Source organism: Schistocerca gregaria, chromosome 7 (genome assembly GCF_023897955.1).
Source record: "Schistocerca gregaria isolate iqSchGreg1 chromosome 7, iqSchGreg1.2, whole genome shotgun sequence".
NCBI lineage: Eukaryota > Metazoa > Arthropoda > Insecta > Orthoptera > Acrididae > Schistocerca > Schistocerca gregaria.
The window spans coordinates 48615442-48634025 of record NC_064926.1 but is presented as its reverse complement, the minus strand read 5'-3'; the positions used below and the strand labels follow the sequence as shown (position 1 = coordinate 48634025).

Genomic DNA, 18584 nt, shown 5'->3' with positions numbered 1-18584 from the left:
AGCATATGTATGCTGAAGTGTATTTACAAATGTCTTATCCAGACCAGTCTCAATCCTCAAATGATGAGACATCTCGAGAAATTCATTTAGAACACATAATGATAAAAAATATGATACTGTAGATGTTAATTAGCACTCACCACCCTCATTCCAAGCGCCTTCGATCTGGTAAGCCGCGGTGGCGCTCCCTAGAAGGAAACCTTAGGAAACCTTCCGGGAACCGGTTGATTGCTGTCTGTGCCGCAACAACAGCGGAGAGTGCTACCAACAGTGTTAGCTGCTGCATTATGGAAAGTCAATAAAGTCATGCAGTTTTTGGAACGTGTGTATGTGCGTTTATATATATAGGATTTGAAGTAATTGTTTACGGTACTCATCGCTGAGCAAACAACCTTAGCTATCACTGATTATCGCTGGGTAAATCAAATAATTGAAAGAATGTTCTAAAATTTGTGACTCAGTACTGAGAAAACAACCTTGGCTACCACTGATTATCAGATAATTGAAAGACTGTTGTAAAATTTCTAATTTTTGTATAGAGATACGGTCATTGGTCCAAGATCTGACCACTCGGAACGGTGTCTGCCCACGCAGTGTGCGACCTTGAGTAGCAGCGAGCTGCCCGCGGCCTTGAAACGAGTGTTGTCGCATCGTGTCTGTCACACACAGGGCGATCTTTCCGCCCCGGCGTCTGGCCTGTGGCCGTGTCGAGCGCCAGTCTGTCTCACAATGCACAGATTCGCCGCCGTGAGTGCCTGCAGGCGCATTTTCTGCCTCTGCTCACACTGACGGCCGAGCCTGAGGAGGCGGGAGGCAGGTCTGTCGTACAGGTGAGTGTGCCGTCCACACGCAGTAGAAATCATGCAAACAGAAGAAATTATCGAACAGGTGAGGAGCTACAACTTCTTTTTCGATATAGGTGATGAAGATTCTAAAAACATTTTCAAGAAGGCTGAAGCATGGGGAGATACAGCTACTAAACTGTTTCAAAATATTTCTGCAAAAATATTATTTTCACACATGTAATAGGTTACATAAAACAGTACAATATTAAGTCCTGGAAGTCAATGCATAATACATCGTAACACATCTGAACATATTATAGCAAGCGCGTAAGCAACCATATGGTCAAACCCAGAAAATCGAACTTCATGTAAGTGTCAAACATGTCACTCATTCAAACTTGTTTTATAGCATACGCTACTGGCCATTAAAATTGCTACACCAACAAGAAATGCAGATGAACAAATACATTATAGTAGAACTGACATGTGATTACATTTTCACGCAATTTGGGTGCGTAGATTCTGAGAAATCAGTACCCAGAACAACCACGTCTGGCCATAATTACGGCCTTCATACGCCCGAGCATTGAGTCAAACAGAGCTTGGATGGCGTGTACAGGTAAAGCTGCCCATGCAGCTTCAACACGATACCACAGTTCATCATGAGTAGTGACTGGAGTATTGTGACGAGCCAGTTGCTCGGCCACCATTGACCAGACGTTTTCAGTTGGTGAGAGATCTGGAGAATGTGCTGGCCAGAATAGCAGTCGAACATTTTCTGTTTCGAGAAAAAATGACTGGTTCAAATGGCTCTGACCACTATGGCACTTAACATCTGTGGTAATCAGTCCCCTAGAACTTAGAACTACTTAAACCTAACTAACCTAAGGACATCACAGACATCCATGCCCGAAGCAGGACTCGAACCTGCGACCGCAGCAGTCGCGCGGCTCCGGACTGAGCGCCCAGAACCGCTAGACCACCGCAGCGGGCGTATCGAGAAAGGCCCGTACAGGACTTGCAACATGTAGTCGTGCATTGTCCTGCTGCAATGTAGAGTTTCGCAGGGATCGAATGAAGGGTACAGCCACGGGTCGTAACACATCTGAAATGTAGTGTCCACTGTTCAAAGTGCCGTCATTGCGAACAAGAGGTGACAGAGACGTGTAACCCATTGCACCCCATACCATCACGCCAGCTGATACCCCAGTATGGGGATGACGAATACACACTTCCAATGTGCGTTCACCGCGATGTCGCCAAACACGGATGCGACCATCATGATGCTGTAAACAGAACATGGGTTCATCTGAAAAAATGAATTTTTGCCATTCGTGCACCCAGGTTCGTCGATGAGTACAGCATCGCAGGCACTCCTGTCTGTGATGCAGCGTTAAGGGTAACCGCAGCCATGGTCTCCGAGCTGCTAGTCCATGTTGCTGCAAACGTCGTCGAACTGTTCGTGCAGATGGTTGTTGTCTTGCAAACGTCCCAGTCTGTTGACTTAGGGATCGAGACGTGGCTGCACGATCCGTTACAGCCATGCGGATAAGATGCCTGTCATCTCGACTGCTAGTGATACGAGGCCGTTGGGATCCAGCACGGCGTTCCGCATTACGCTTCTGAACCCACCGATTCCATATTCTGCTAACAGGCATTTGGATCTCGACCAACGCGAGCAGCAATGTCGCGATACGATAAACCGCAATGGTGATAGGCTACAATCCGACCTTTACCAAAGTCGGAAACGTGATGGTACGCATTTCTCCTCCTTACACGAGGCATCACAACAACGTTTCACCAGGCAACGCCTGTCAACTGCAGTTTGTGTATGAGAAATCGGTTGGAAACTTTCTTCATGTCAGCACGTTGTAAGTGTCGCCACCAGCGCCAACCTTGTGTGAATGGTCTGATAAGATAATCATTTGCATATCACAGCATCTTCTTCCTGTCGGTTAAATTTCGCGTCTGTAGCACATCATCTTCGTGGTGTAGCAATTTTAATAGCCAGTAGTGTAATTTAAAGCAAGCAATGCCTCCTGTCTTACAAGAAATTGTGTGCTTAAAATTTGCAGTCAGTCAAGAGTTTACCCACTAGTTAAAACTGAACAAATCCCCAGGGCTCGATGCAACCCCTATCAATTTTTATGCTGCGGCTGAATTAGCTCCTCTGTTAAGTATAACCAGTCACAGGGTCCTCAGACAAAAAATTGTGCCCAGCTATAGGAAGAAAGCGTAGGTCTCATCCATCTACAAGAAGGTCAGCAGAAATGATGGACAAAACTACCGCCCAACATCCTGCACGCAAATTTGTTGCATCTTAGAACACATTGTGAGCTCAAACATAATGAGGTATATTGAAAAGAATGACCTCCTCCATGCCAATCAGCACGGATTTCGGAATCATCGACTGTGTCAAAGCTAACTTGCATTTTCTCACATTACACAATGAAAGCCCTGAATAAAGGCAGTCAGGTAGGTGTAATATTTCTCGATTTCCGGAAAGCATTTGACTCAGTACCATAACTATGCTTATTATTAAAAATGCGATCGTATGGGGTATCAAGTGTAATTTGTGATTGGTTTGAGGAGTTTTTCCTAGCGAGGGTGCAGCAAGCAGTGGCGGCTCATGACCAAAGAAGATGGTGGTGCACTTTCTCACGAAAGAAAACATCAACAAAAGAGAGAAAATCAGAACACAACTCATGTTTTTATAATGGCTAATACAAACAGACCGGTCGCTCCTGTCTCTCCTGTATCTACTCATAATAAAACCAAAAGGTGTACGCAGAAAAAAGTATTAATTTTGCAGAATAAAAGGAATTAAAATCAACAGGACTGATGTTAACGCCGTTCGATTTTATCTCTGAATCTGGATGTGGTGGTGATCACTTGTACAGGAATTCTTCTTTTCTACATATTTGCAAATCTTGCAGTCACTCTGTGATTGAAGTGTGAAAATCCTAAAACGAGGTCTCGTTCACTAGAGAGCATCGCGAGTGCTGATAGTCTTTCTTGGTCCATAGTATTCCGCAAGAAGGTTCTGATGCGTTTCAGCGAAGAAAAACAACGTTCTTCTTCTGATGTGGTCATTGGAATTGTAATTATTGCCTTCAGGAGCTTCGAAGATTCTCTCAGTGTATCACAAAGGTTATTGTCTGTTATGTAATCCAGAAAGCTCAAAGCTCCACACATGTTGTTGAACTCCTCCCTTCCATAAATAACAGAGAAAAAAGACTAAGTAGCGAATTTCTCTGGTAGAAAGAGAGAGGCTGCAACTAGGTATCCAGTGAACTTGAATCTTTCTTTCGTCTCGTAACTTACGACATCACATAGTTGTTTTGTCTCCCATAGTAGATTCATTGCTGCGCCATCTTCAGTTCTGCCTCTTTTATGGTTCTCGTGTAAACCTGTTGAATTTTCAACCACTCCTTCCCTAATGTTAGCAATTTCACACTCAAAAGCTGTCAGCTTATTTTGTGCGTAACTTGGGTCAGTATCCCATTTTGTAACCAGTTGTACAAAATATCCACATGGATCATGATTTTATGAAACAATGAAAGCCAAAAAAATCTTTTCATCATTCAAAATTGTTACTAAGCCACAGGCTTGCAGGATCGTGTTTTCATTCCCCTGGCTCCTATTATTCATGCACGTGATAATATCTTCCCTATAATCGAAAACGGTATTGACGCACCTTGACTGAAAATTCCAACAAGTAGGCACTGAACCTGGCAGTCGTTTTCGTACTATTTCGTCAATAACTGCTGTTCTTTGAGGTGGTGCTGAAAAGAAGCTGCAAAGTCTCTGAAGTTTGGTGAAGAATATTAACGCATTATTATTAATGGAAGCGGTTTTAAGCATAATGAGATTCAACTGGTGGGCATAACAATGAATGCATGAAGCATTGGGAAACTTTTCCTTAACAAGTGCCTACACCCCACGTGACGAATCACTTATGACTGCTGCACCATCATATGTTTGCGCTATTAGCTTGTGTGAACAATTCCCCAAATGATTATTTATCTGTTCGATGATGGACGTTGCCAAAGACTGGGCATCATGCTTTTCTGGTGCTATGAAGTCCCAAAATCTTTCAACTGGTTTTCCATTAATGATGTACCTATATACTATAATGATCTGGGAAACACAGGCTACGTCACTGCTTTCGTCAGCCATTACGGACAAAAACTCAGCACCCTTAATTTCTGCTGTATCCTTAGTGGATAAGTAGAACAAAAGTGTGGGTTCAATTCGAGGAACTTTTCCAGGATGTCAGGATATGCAACACAAAGCAAGCAATTAGTAATAACTTGTATTAAGAAAAATAAACAGATTACATAACTTCTGATATGTTGAGCGAAGCAAAGTACAGGATACATTGTTCATAGGTAACTTGTTCTTCTCCGCTGGCTAGCTGCTGTATACCTGCTGTATGGATCGTCGCCTTATCAGCAGGAAGTCTCGGTGCTCTTCTTCTATTGGCTGCTGCGTGGCGGGGCGTCCTCGTGGCAATCGATACTGCGATTTCCTTTCAAATGCCCTCTTGGCAGACTTGAGGCATGCACTGGAGGAGTTCATTCTGGATGGTTTTTGAGGTTCCTTTGAAAACTGTAGCTTTCTCTAAATACGATTTTAATACAGAGTCTAATTCTCCACTAAAATTAATCAAGGAACGAAAAACACTAGCACTGGAAGATGATTCAGTCTCATCATGTCCTCTGAGTGCAAATTCCAAAGCACGACAGAAACGAATACAGTTAATAATTATATTCAGATTGTACCTATTGTCGGTAACTTTTTGGTTGTGTAAAGCCATGCAGCTTCTGTACCCAGTGTCTAATTGGGTAGCCTAGGCATGCCATATTCAAAACGTTATTTACATGGACTGAAGAAAGTTCGTGTTTTATAATTTTGTCATGGAGGTGTTGAATCACTCCGTTAATTTTTCTTCAAACTTCCGTGAACTGAAGGGTTCAGAGAGCAATGAAATTACCTGATTCATTATTTCACGTATTCACTTGTCACTTGACCCTCAAAATTCACTGTAGCACGTGCTAAAATAACTAACACAACGCACAGGAAATAGTTCGCTCGCCGCTACACCTGAACTCGTAAGGTGGCCCGAGAATCCATCTTTGTTCGAAGATCGGATGGTTCCATTTCCCTTCGGAAGATTTCGGGCCCTCTTCCTGCGACCGGCAGGGTGGCTCACGTAACACACAAGACTCGCATACGAGTACAGTGTTGCAAGCATTGCACCCACACCCCGCACCCCCTGTAAGACACCGAAGTTAATGTTTGCAGCCACAGTGCAACCCGCTGTCGGCGTCGGCAAATTCCGTTCAACTCCGCTGCGTTCGGCGTTTGGATCCCGGGCATTTCAAAACAGATAAACGGCGCCCTACTTCTCTACTAGTATAGAACGCTCAGAAGGCAAACACAGTTGAACAAAATTATTCCTTGGGGGTAGCGCAAACCTGCAAACCTATACAGGAGCCGCCCCTGTTAGCAAGCTATCTAGAATGGAGACTCATCAACAGATGTTGACATAACTTCTGGTATACGCCAGTAAATGTGTTGAGACCCTGGCCTTTCACGTTGTATATTCATGATCTTGCTGACAATATTTACAGTAACCTCAGATTTTTGCAGATCATGCAATTATCTGTTGTGAAATGCTGTCTGAAAGAAGCGGCATAAATATTCATTCAGGTATTTCTAAAATTTCGATGTGTGTACACATTGATAACTTGCCTTTAATGTTCAGAAATTTAAAATTGTGACCTTCACAAAACGAAAAACGTAGTATCCTATGACTGCAATATCAGCAAGCCACAGTTGGATTCAACAAACTCGTACAAGTACCTGGTTGTAACACGTTTTAAGGTTATGAAATGGACCGACAACATAGTTACTGTCATGGCTAGGGCAGGGTATCAGAGTTTGGTTTATTGGTAGAATACTGGCAAAATTCCATCAGTCTACAAAGGCGACTGCTCACAAATTACTGATATGACGCATCCTAGGATATTGCCCACATGTGTGCGACCCACACCATAAAGGACTTACTGGTGATATTGAGCGTATACAGAGCAGGGCAGCACGAATGACTTGTGGGAAAGTGTCGCTGAAATGATGAAAGAACTGAAATGGCATGTACCTGAAGCCAGTTGTAAACTAGCCCGAAAACCCTATTTGCAAAGTTTCAGGAACCGGCTTTAAATGATGACTGTAGCAATTCACTACAACCCCTTACATATCATTCTTATGTGGACCGTGTGGGCAAGGTTGAACTAATTGTAGCATACACTTAGGCGTATAACAGTCATTCTTCGGTCGGTTTAATTATGTCTGGATACACAAGAAATTAGACCTTGCATCCAGTTTCGCAGAGGTGTCCCTTGGTTCTCTTTCCGTTAAAGGTATTCATTTATTCCAGTGTAAGATTGTAGCAGTCTACGAAACTGTCCTTTATTGAAAATGGAACATAGATAGCGCTGTGATATACTAGAGAAAATTCTCTGTGGCTACGACAAGTTCAGCTTGATGATTGTGAACACAGTTCAGATAATTTGTCTTGCAGTTGTGCAAAACGTTGCTTTACTGTCTTCAAAACGTAGAATGTCCTACCTGAACAGAAAATGCGACAGTTCTGCTTTTGTTCGTATATGTCAGATATATGGAAAAACAACATTTACAACAAAATAATTGATAGATAAACTATTGTAGTCTTGCTTTAGTGTTACGGCTAATTTCGCATCAGGTATTACTGTATACAAATATCTTTTTGATGAACGCTTCCCGAAACCTTTTTTGGCCAGATCTAGGAAACATTTAAACTGGTAAATATTTAACTTGAAAAACTCACAGGATTTTGCCTTCGTCTAATAAATGACCACTGATAAGTGTCGTAAACGAAATTTTTGTTAAGCCTTTTCTTAAAGACAGGAGATGTTTCAACTTTTCCATTATGCAAGTGTTGGAGTAGAATGTCTCTTCTTCATTGTCTTCTCCCACCAGTAAGTACAACAATAACTCGTGATCACTAGTTTGAAAAAGGTGCGTGTATTTCCAGGAAATGTTGACGATGGGGCTGCTGGCTATGCCACTTGCCCGTGACGGGCTCAGGCAGCTTGCTCGTCGCCTCTTTTTTTTTTTTTTTTTTTTTTTTTTTACAAAACTGCTACTAACAATTTTTGTAAAATACTGGTGAACATGCACTACATGATAAAAAGTATACAGATACATTTTCGGGGACATTAATAGTAGTACAGCTGCACCAATACAGGCACAAGGACAAGGCTGATGGCCAACTTGTACTACAAGCTAAGGACAGCTGTATCACAGTGGCAGCTGTACTGTCTTCGTGACGTCTTCAGTATCTTCTACCTGGAGACTTGTTTTCGAAACTTTATTACTACGTCCTTGAGAAACTTTGCGCGCAAACGAGATAGTGACGAGAACTTGAGCAACATTAAAGAAAATTGGTACGATTGGGATAATATGGCATCGTCCAGCCTTATTTGGTCAGGATGGCAAGGTCTGGATGATACGAGGTAGCTTTCCGACATCCCAGAGGTCCTCATCGCCTTTTATACCCTTAGCTGTAACCCTTGGTGAAACAGTTGGAAAGCTTTCTAGACTGTAATGTAATGGGTATCACCAGACATGGGACATGTACTTGAAACCCTTTCAATACATTTTAAATGAATTACCTAATGTGTCTATCACATTGCCTCTGATCTTGTTTATGAAGAACAAGGAGCCCCTAAGCAAGAGCAAAGAGTTGGTCCCTCAGCTGACAGACGAGAATGTGACATGTGGTAATCACTGATCTCGCCATGAGCAACAAGAAACATGTCGCTGAAACAAGGAGTCGGGCATACAAGAAGATAATTAGCGACATAGGGCTGCACATTGGACAAAATGTGCAACGATTTTTCCTGTGCAATAGGTGTTTTAATATTTCCAACGGACGTTGCTATTTGCAGTGCATCCCTCAGTCCAGTGCGCTGTAGCTGGAAACCATAGAATCATGGCGACTGAAAGGACTGCACCACATATTCAATGAATTTTCCGGAAATAATCTAGAAATAACGTGGATAACCCAAATCAGGATGGCTAGACATAGTGGACCCTGAATACTAGCGCAGTACCTTAACACCTACACCCAATTTTTGATTCAACCATTTTGTACATGTTCTTTGATTTACACACAAATACCTCCTAATAGCTAATAACATAAAAAACATAATTTTGCTCTTCATCACTAAATACACTAAGGACATCTACTAATGACTGATTTTCCATATAAACGTTACTGTACTCCTTGTGGTAAGACCAGCCTGTTCAGAAACCAGCTCCTGATACATCAACATTCAAATATGCTACGTGACCTCTCCTCTCTCCACCTGAAAAAAACTGGGTCACTGTTTTACTACCATTTACTTTAGATCCTGACACTTGACTTTCCTACAAAAGTATTAAGCCGTGATCATGTACTGAGTGTTGTAGCTAATGCATTTCATTGATACTCACTACTTTGAGTCCTGCACGTGCCATGTAACTGTGTAGTATGCATTAGTTACAAAGAAAGTTTTAACTGGCTTTGTGAACCGGTGTAATGTCTTTCATTTCCTTGGGCAATTTATTATACAAGTTTATTTCCTCACAGAAAATACTATTTTGTGGCGTTTTGTTTGTTTTCCTTGATAAATGTGAGTTCATAATGATTCTTGTCCAATGATTATGAATATTGGTGGTATACTTAGCAATTTTGTCTCTGAGAAGCAGCACAAAATGGTAAAGATACTTACTTGAGCCAGTTAGAACTCCTCATTTCTAAATAGCTCTTTAAAGCGAGCCCACCTAAGACTTCTAGTTGTTACTCTTAGCGCTGTTTTCTACAATTTAAAAATGTACCCATGTTTGATGCTTTCGATCCCCAAAAACAATTCAATAGCTGAGGATTGAGAGCACTTAGGAATAGCAAGTCAGCATAATACATTGGCCGTTAAAAACTAATAATTAAACCCTAAGAGCATAACATACTGATGGGATTCTTTTTGTTAGTATCTGTTTGTGCTCATTCCAAATAAACTAATGATACTGACTGTCGTTTAACTATCACTAACAGCTTTGGTCTTGTTACACAATCTTAGATTTATCGTCCAGCCAAAGTACACTGACACTCGAAAGTTGTGTTAAACTACGGGAATCTGTGGAGCATGCTGGGCGAGAGGATTGTTAGGCCATAGCGTTAAAGCCAATCTTTTCTTCCATTACTACCAGACTCCTAAATAACCGATAATCAAATAGTCTCTTCTCTCCACCTCCATTCTTCCTTCTTCTTACTTTCTACGAGATGTTTGACTATCATAGATACAAACGAAAAAGGCTATTAGAGGATACTGAGAGAAGCAAATTATCCTAACAGGCGCAGGTCACGAAACCAGCATCCTCAGTGAAGCCCAAACGCGTTGAAAAGGCCCAGGAGTGTTCTGAATACATGAACTACCACCAACAATGCGTTTCCACAGTTTGTCAGTACTGTAAACAGTACTGGAATACACCAAACCTTTTAAACATCCGCTTCAGAAGAATAGAACAGGTTCAGGATGGGGGATCTTGGAGGGAATGGTACTGGGAAGGCTTGACCGAAACACTTGTTGTCGCAGGTTCGTGCTACTTTGAATAGTTTTGAAGAGCCACATGGAAGTATGCCGGTGCACTAATGCTCTGTACCCCAGTTGATCAGTACATCTTTTGACCTTAGCCAGTATGAACCAGATAATCTGTTATAATGCATTCATTTACTCAGTAGTAGTGGAGGTCCGTGGTTTCTGGCCAAAAGATCCATTACTCTCTCATGTAAACAATTTGGCCACTTAACCATAGCAAAAATTAAGTGACCTTTACGTAAACAAACTGCTCACTTAGGCTCTTAGTTTACTATAGATCTAATTAGTGGCACATAATTAGCATTTTAACTACCAAGTGGCCAACAAGTAGTGCAGCCATGATTATCCAGGTGTCCGACTGTTTTAGTCCACCGTTCCTTACCACAACTTATGATCCAAAAATGTGCGTCTTTGGATACTCAGAATCATGAGAGGATCTGAAACGTTTGTGCTCTGTACCTCCGTCAGTCAGTGGCAAAAGCAGTAAACTGAGGAGACATTCACAATTTCGTTTGTTTCCCAGCAGTGTACCATGTCAAATGGAATTTTCTGCAAGCACATAGATGTACAATACTGTTTATAGTTTTGGGGCTATTTCCTGCCATTCTCCCAATTTTCCTTCTTAATATCCCACACTTGTACTCCTACCACAGGGATAGGATTGGGGAAAGCAATTAAACATTTATGTAACAAACATGTAAACATGCTGGAAGTCTTCTCCTCCACCCACACGAAGTCCACTCCAGCAGTGCACTCGGTTGGGGCCGCCCTGTATCTAGATGAGTCAGTGCTGCAGCCGTCACTGGCTACAGTGTTCCAGTATATGCTATGGTCACGACACCTGCCATTTTAAAACTATGCAGGAGGAGAGGCATCATCAGTCAACTACTGTCAGCAGTGGCCCTACCCCAGATAAGGGAATTAGGAGCCATTCCCCCCTGAGCAGATGCATGTGCGTTTGGCCTACTGGAGCAGCGGTCTTCAGTGTCATACATACATCTCCACCACCAATCCACCAACAGACTTCTCTATTCCGGCTGGCCAGACACAGCACAGAGCAGGTATGCTGTCCATCATCCCCACCCTGACCACCAATATAATTCTAAAAATGTTACTCAGAAATTCGTTTCCATTTTAATGATTTGCAGTCTGATCAAAAGGTATGCCGACAGGTATTAATAGACACAAATAAGAGATGTGTATGCCGCTCAAATCGCATACCGTGTTAAAAAAGAGAAACTGTGACAGACAAATTTCAGAAGTGCGCGGGGTTTCCGATTTGTTGTAAATGTTCGTTTTTTCCCTTCTTTTTTAGGTATTGTAGTGCGGTACTCTCTAGGAATCAACAGTAACATTTCGACATTTTTAATGTGTTGCTTTTTCCAAATACACAGTAACATAGACGAAATAGCGTTTGCATCACGTGGATGAGAGAGTGTCTTGGATAACAGTCTTTTCGCACGTAGGCCTGCAGACCATTCAGCGACTTGCTTGATTGCACTGATTCGCTTTACCAAATAAACAAAACACTGTACTTGGGCCACATGTGTATACTTTGACGTCTATAGTTTTAATAAAGTATTTGTTAATGGTGAGAATAAAGAGGAGAACTGGATCAATATTTCCTCCAGAGCAATGACCAAATAAGATCTGCTCCTACATCAATATCATGACGAAACAGTAATGGATGTGTTCGACTGTTTATTTATATGTGGTACGTTACATTTAATACATTCGTTACCAACTGCCAGTCTCTGCACTCTTTTACGGCAGTTAATGCTTCTGGTGATGGTATAATTATACGATAGAGGGATTCCAGACCTATGTAGGTGAAGTAGCTACGTTTATATAAATTCAGGTCAGCTACTCCAGCAATTCACTGATATTTTCATATAGACAATGCATTATCCTACGTCTAAATATAAACAAATACCCTGCAAGCCGCTTTACAGTGCATGGCATAGGGTACAATGTGGTAGTATTATGCTTTTCTTTCCTTACATTCTGAACAAGAAAAGAAAAAAAGAAAAAAATGGGATTATATCTATGTATATGCACTCTAATCTCATTATTCGTTTTTTACTATCATCATTATGTGAGATACATGATGGTAGAAAACAGCACAATAAAGTGATCTGTGATGCTTCAGATGTCAAGCCTCGTACTGTCTTTGATGATACTTCTAATAGAATGGAAATACACCAGGATTCATTCCAAGAATAGGCATCTCTGTGCAGTTCAATCTATGATGTGTGAGACATTGCATTAGATCATCCTAAATATAGAACATTTGATGTATGGCTGACATCCTCTTATGGCTGGCCATTAGCTATTAAGCACTGCCCTGACAAACTGAGAAAAGCTGAATTCTTTTATACCAGTAACAGAGATCAAACAATATGGTTCCATTGTGGTGGACAACTGAAGGGTTGAGAACAAATGAACACTCTATTGACTGAGTCTGTTGTGTGGTTTCAAAAGTCTTTCTTTATGGATAATATTTGTCAGAACAAAGATGCACTTATCCCACACAGTATACATCTAATATTAAATCTCCATGAAATCTTGTGAAAGCTGGTAAAGTGTTATCCTGAAAGCAGCAGGAGAACACCGCGTGACTGTGAGAGCATTCTAGAATGCTCACCTGGTTGAACTCTGCTTTTGGGAAGAAACTGGAGTGCTATTCCTTCTATACAGACATATTGCTGCTTGCAGTAAATGCGGCCCTCATCTCTGCTTGTGTCTGTGCGTTGCAGACCTGTTTCTGCTGCAGTAAGAGCATTTTTGACGAAAGGAGCAATATTGTAAGAAATATTTTTGTACGTTGCAGAAAATAAAGCAATTCCGTTAAAATATTGTCAGTTGTTTTCCTACATCAGCCATACTTAATATCTCTGTTAATATGAGGGCTATGATTGCACTGGCCAGCATAGAAACATGAATTTTTTTGTTTTAGAAAGTAGGATTGCCCACACAGCTGGATAAGTTTAAAAAAAGCTAAGATCACGAATTCAGATTTCATATGTCGATGATAGACGTGTATGTATATCTGATGCATACCATACACAGGCGACTTAGAGATTCTAAACTATAGTTTGCTTCCATCTTTGCTAAGAATTGCTTTGTTTGAAAAACAACTACCACTAAACTCATTTACACTGCATAATAACAAGAAAATTCTAATGTACTGATAGGGTGTGTATGGGGTTTCGTTATTCTGTAGATGTCTTGTTCTATATGAACTATATTGTAAACATGGTCTCATCTGTAAACAACACTGAAGTAGAAGGACTATGACACTCTGCATTTGTTGTAGGAACAAATTTTAGAACACCAACATCGTATATCTGACGAAGCGATGATAATAAATAATTATAAAAAAATGATAAACGATGTTAGGGCAAATACAAAGGTATACAGTGTTTTTTCTCAATGTTTATGTTAGGGTGGTACAGCAAAGGAAAGCAATAACACTGTGGTTCTGTACTCTCCGCCATGCTCTTTACAGTGATTTTCTTGTACACCATCATCTGAAACATTAACTGCCATAAAATGGAGTAGGGACTGGGAGTTACCTCTGAGTCTAAATATATGCAACTTACTGCGAGTAAAGAGACGGAGAGATACATCACTAATCGATTACGATGCTGATGTAAAGCAAAATTTACTTGGCCATTGCTCAGTGGGAACTATTAATCTGGCTTTTGCTATTTTCTCATCGTTAAGAAATGCTTCGTTCGAACTACAGTCACAGAGCTACACATTTCAAATCGTATGTTATAAACCATATACATAGTATCCACAACATGAATTCTCTTGATCAGACAGCTTTACTAATGCATGTGTCAATTTCGTCGTCATGTTGGAGTTGCATGTACTAGGAGGTTACTAAAGCCATTTGCGAATCTGGCCCGAAGCTCATGTGCTCTGTTCAGTAAAGCGAATCACAGTAATTACGCAAACTGTTCTGTTACTGGTATCCAGGCCCACGTGTGGAAAGATCGTCATCCCTGGAACTCTCTTGTCCATTCTGCGATAGTGCAAAAATGATGGACCCTTCTTTGAATATTTTGTTTGATGTCAACTGTCAGTCCTATCTGGTGATGATCCTTTACCATGTAGGTACAGTCAAGAGGTGAGGTCGGCTGTACAAGCATGGAGTAAGGCAAACTCTTTTCTTTTAAGTATTTTGCATCACCTGATGTAAATGCTGCTGTAATGACTTTATTTTCTCTCCGTTTCCTTGTATTTAGTTGACGAAACACGATAACCTATGTCTAAATGTTACTCTTGATTCGTAGAGGGTATTACGCTACAGTACCTCGAAGAAAGGACCACTTATAGCCTATCGCAAATCCCATGTGCACTTTTCAGACACGTCTGTCACGATTTTCGTTATAAATGTGGCATGAAATTCGAGAGGTGTGCACATCTCATATTAATGTCCGCTACTAGCGTCTGGATGCTTTGACCAGATTGGAAATCGGTCAAATGGAAGCCAATTTTCGAGTGTGTTTTTTGTAATGACACTAGTGGTTGGCGACAGGATGAATGACAGCGTATCTCCTCCCCGCTGCGGCGCGCCAGCGCTCATTCAGAAACCTGTGGCTGGGTTGGTTGGTGGGAGAATGAGTTTGGGAGGCGTTCATAGAGCATATAAAATCATTGTTCCAGTTGACGCACACACATCTATCCAGCAGTGGGAAGGTTTTTAATTCTTTTATTTTAGACTTGACTGTTGCTGGTGGTCACCAGCTGAGTTGTGTCAGCTCTGTAGATGCGAAGAGCCAGGCATCGTGATCGCAAGACCTGCTGCACCAAGTCCTATGGAGAAAGAGCAGCCCCAGTTAAGGGCAGTACTGGGGTGAGGAAAATTTCTATGTGGTTTTACGAAAAGGTGTGATTGTCTCCCACATCCTATCCCAGTATAGCGCTACAAGCGTGGGATATTAGTGTAATTTAGCGATGTATATTGCTTTTTGTTGTAATGTTGCGCAGTTATTTAGAAGTTCAGTACAATGTAATAGTGTTAGGCTCCTCCTCGGTAATCTGTAAGTGATGTCACTATTGTATAACACATTAATAATTCGGAGGTCAACTCCTTACAGTGAAACATGGACTTGGTGCGTAGCAAGAGCATATTTGTTGTTAAATAGTGCATTGCAGAAATTATTTAATGCCGGGTATTCATGTAATCTGTTTAAATATTCCAGTATGGTAACTGACTGAGGTGACAAGTATCGTATGTGTTTGTAATACTGGGATAAAGTGAACAAAATTTTAATGAAGTACGCTGACATTGTAAATAGCAATGGAGGTAGGTGCAGTGCTTGGAGAAGTTACGTAACGGGAGCAGATTTGTTGTTAAATAATAAATTGCAGACATTAATGTGAGTATATGTTAAAATATCACACTTTGGAAATGTTGTCTTCTTGAAAAGTAGGAGGAAATTAGGAGAACCGTAGCAAGGAGCCTCAAAACCAAAACAGTTTCATACGTTGACGTGCATGCCAAAAATAATAATGGATGTGGTACCCTAATGAAAACTGCATAAAACAGAAAAAAAGTTGGGATTACCAACGGAATTTGCTGCTTTTGCTGCTGATAATGATCAGCTGAGTCCCATCTCTTGATGGTGCATATGAGAAGAGTGGTGGTAGTCGTTGAAGGACTGTTGGTGAGGAACCACTAGGAACTAACTCACTATAACAGAGGGGGAGTGAAGACCGAAATTTTTGGATCATAAATAATGGTAATTACGACATTTACGAGCTATTAATGACAGCCTGAAAACAAAACAAAGAGCCCAGATGAGAAGTTCCTTTACGTTAGGGTCATTAAACTAAGCTAGGCGAGGTGGCCAGTTTGCTAACATTAGAGTAGAATGGATATTTTGTCCCAGAAGTGACATACCTGCACTAAGTCTGTCGTAATATGTCGTATCTGAGAAATGATATCCTTTGCAGGTACATGTTTATAATGATGATTTGCTTGTTTCATTGTTTTCTTCACCCACTTCGTTTCTACGTATAAATAGCCTGGAGATTCTCGAAAGTTAATGTCAGTTCGGCAGATGATTACCGGTGGGAGGACCACTGCTTCTGAATTTCGGACTCAGCAAAGTACAAATTTGTTCTATGTCTAATAAAATGAGCCGCATCGAAAGTCCAAACACCATATCTTAAACATTTGAAAAGTAGTATTTTGAACAACTAGTTCGGGGACCCACTCAAAGCGTAAGTGGTTCCAAAAACATACTTGATCTCTTAGCAACAAATAATCATGACCAGACAATGCAGCATCACGACAGATACAAGGATAAGTAACCAAAAGGTTGTTATAGTTATATTGAATATCGTAATATCCAAACCCACCAAAAATAATAGTAAAATACCCGTATTTAGAAAAAGCAGATAAAAAGTAGCTTAATGCCTTTCTAATAGACAGTCTCCCCTCCTTCCAATCTGATAGTGTAAGACTAGACGAGATGTCGTTTGGATTCGAAGAAGTAGTGTCGGCGGCAATTCAGAGGTACATACCAAATAAATTAATAACGGGTGGTATTGATCTCCCATTCTAGCCCAGAGGTCAAAACACTGTTCCGGAAGCAACGAAAAAAGCATGCCAAATTTAAAAAAGTGCAAGATCCCGAAGAATGCTGAAGTATTACGAAAGCTCGAAATTTAACGTGAAATTCAATTCGAGATGCTTTTAATAGTTTCCAAAATAAAACTTGCCTCGAAATATGGCAGAAAATCCAAAAAGGTTCTGGTCACACGTAAAGTACGGCGGTGGTAAGATGCAATTACTACCTTCACTGCGTGATAACAAGGGTGATGTTATTGATGGCGGCTCAACCAAAGCAGAGTTACTGAACGATGTATTCCGACATTCCTTGACAAAGGAAGACGAAGGAAATATTCATAAGTTAGTATCAACAACTGTGGACATGAGTAAATAAGAAGTAGATGTCCTCTGTGTAGCGAAGCAGCGTAAAAGACATATACTAGTCAGTTTCAAGCCAGCGGCTTGTCGCAGTGGTAACACCGGTTCCCGTCAGATCACCGAAGTTAAGCGCTGTCGGACTCGGCTAGCACTTGGATGGGTCACCGTCTGGGTCTGCCGAACGCTGTTGGCAAGCTTGGTGCACCCAGCCCTTGTGAGTCAAACTGAGGAGCTACTAGATCGAGAAGTAGCGGCTCCGGTCACCAAAACTGACAACGGCCGGGAGTGCGGTCCGCTGATCACATGCCCCTCCATATCCGCATTCACTGACGTCTGTGGGCAGAGGATGACACGGCGGTCGGTCAGTTCCGTTGGACCTTCCGAGGCCTGTTCGGACGGAATATACTGATACAATAGCTCTGTAATTAGCAATCATATACAGTCGTTCGCTCGTAGAAGGATCCGAAACCAGGGACTATAAAGTTTCACACCAATACCCAAGAAAGGAAGAGGAGAAATCCGCTGAATTACTGTTATCACTAACGTCGATATGCAGTGGGATTTTGCAACATATACTGTGCTCCAACATTAGGAATCAGCTAGGATAAAACGGTCTCGTGATGTTATCATTAAATTGCACGTCTGTGGATAGTCGTCTCACAATTAGTCGTGTGACTGGGTTCGTGATTTCTTGTCAGAAAGATCACGGCTGGTAATAACTGACGGAAAGTCATTGGATAAAGCAGAAGTAATGTCTGGCGCTCTCCGAGGAAGTGTTATAGACAATCTGTTGTTCCTGATCTACATAGACGAGTTAGGAGACAATCTAAGTAGTCTTAGATTGTCTGCAGATGATGCTGTCATTTTCCGTCATGTCAGATGATCAAGAGCAATTGAAAAATGATTTAAAGAAGATATCTGTATGGTGCAAGAAGTGGAAACTGAATTTAAATCATGAAAAGTGTGGAGTCAACTGCATGAACACTAAAATGAATCCGCCAGGTTTCAATAACACGATAAACTAGAAAAATCTAAAGCGTGTAAACTAAACTAAATTCATAAGATTTACAGCAGCGAAAAACTTAAATTGGAACGATTACATAGTTAACGTTGTGCGGAAGGCAAAGCGAAGAGTGCTGTTTATTAGCGCAGCACTTAGGAAATGTAACA

At 41.2% G+C, this 18584-nt stretch overlaps 1 pseudogene; it reads right to left on the bottom strand.

Annotated features, from left to right (window-relative positions):
• The window catches only part of LOC126281842 (myrosinase 1-like), a 106082-nt pseudogene that overhangs the window by 71967 nt on the left and 15531 nt on the right, over positions 1-18584 (bottom strand).